Genomic DNA, 1,345 nt, shown 5'->3' with positions numbered 1-1,345 from the left:
GGTCGCGGGTTCGAATCCCCGTCGCACCAAACATTCCAACCTCCACCTTTGCCTGGTCCCAAGTCCAGGATGAGAAAGGAGGGTTGGGCGCGGGGCTAGCAACTCCACCCCGTAAAACCAACCTGCTACAAGTAACTGCAACAACAACTTCTGTTGGCGAGGAGTTTACAGGAATATAGAAAAATAAAAAAAAGGTTGACTGTAACATAGGAATATGGTCCTAAAATTTGAAAAAGAATTGTAGGCAACAATTAGGCTTGAAAACACTTTAATTGTACTTATGGGTTTATCCTTAATAACTCAATAATATTCACCCATAAAATGTAAACAAATAACAATAGGTATTTAGACACTTCAATTGAAGTAATATTAGACAAATTTCTCTTATCTAAATATTCACAAATATTTTGTCAATCACCTGAATAGAAAACATAATTTTACACGAAAATCCTTGATATCAAAGTCTTTGTACATACCTTTGTACGTACTAGATATTTTAAATGTACAACAAATTAACATTTTAACTATGTTTTCTGTAATAAAAATTCAAGTACAATTGAAAATACCTTTATTTAAAATTAATTACAAACCCCATCCTCAAATATGTTTCACTTTTCACCTGTTATGTGGTTGACAGCCTATGTATTCTTTATGTTTATAATTCTCTTAAGATATTCAGTAGGCAAATCTATCGCTGAAGTTAACGTTAGATATGGTAATTTTGTATCAACAATCTTTAGAAATACTAAAAAATTACATCTGTAATTGTCCAAAAAATAATCAGGTTTGTGTGTGTGTGCCTGTGTTTCCTTGCGTGTATCTCGAAAATTAATAGGTCAATGTACGCAAACATTTTACACATGATAAGAAGTCATTATAGGACCCAAATCTGAATCCTTGTTCACTTTGAATTATTTTTTTATAATGGGGGAGATACGGCACTTTTGCAGATTTTGGTTAATAAGTCTGCAAAGTGTGATTGAATTTGTACCAAATTTCATTGGCACATTAAGGTTGAGACCCTTCATCACATTACAAAAATTTACCCAGATGTTAGATCATTCTAAGAAGAATTTTCTGAGTTTTCGAAGGTTATGTTATTCAATATAAACTCATGCAATCTTGAAAAGGAGCAGAAAAGTGAAGGTATGCAATCTCTCTGATTGTTCTTATCGTTATTCAAGGCTGAACAAGTAAGTATATCTTCCAGTTTTTTACTAGGTTTTTGTATGATGTGGATATTCAAACCAGATCCCTTCTAATTGCTTGAAAAAGATGAATGGTTAAAGGTTTATCCACGAAGGGCATAATCTATGAAACAGTGTATGATATGGTGAAACAGTGT

At 32.9% G+C, this 1,345-nt stretch overlaps 1 protein-coding gene and 1 pseudogene across 2 annotated transcripts in view; both read right to left on the bottom strand.

Moving 5' to 3' along the window:
* LOC111088881 overlaps nucleotides 1-595 on the bottom strand; it is a 2,832-nt pseudogene extending 2,237 nt beyond the window's left edge.
* LOC106471472 (alpha-ketoglutarate-dependent dioxygenase alkB homolog 7, mitochondrial-like) overlaps nucleotides 1-1,345 on the bottom strand; it is a 75,043-nt gene that overhangs the window by 1,880 nt on the left and 71,818 nt on the right. The gene's annotated exons all lie outside the window — the stretch shown is intronic.

This window comes from Limulus polyphemus, unplaced genomic scaffold, assembly GCF_000517525.1.
Source record: "Limulus polyphemus unplaced genomic scaffold, Limulus_polyphemus-2.1.2 Scaffold4642, whole genome shotgun sequence".
Lineage (NCBI taxonomy): Eukaryota > Metazoa > Arthropoda > Merostomata > Xiphosura > Limulidae > Limulus > Limulus polyphemus.
This window is presented reverse-complemented; position numbering and strand designations above follow the sequence as displayed.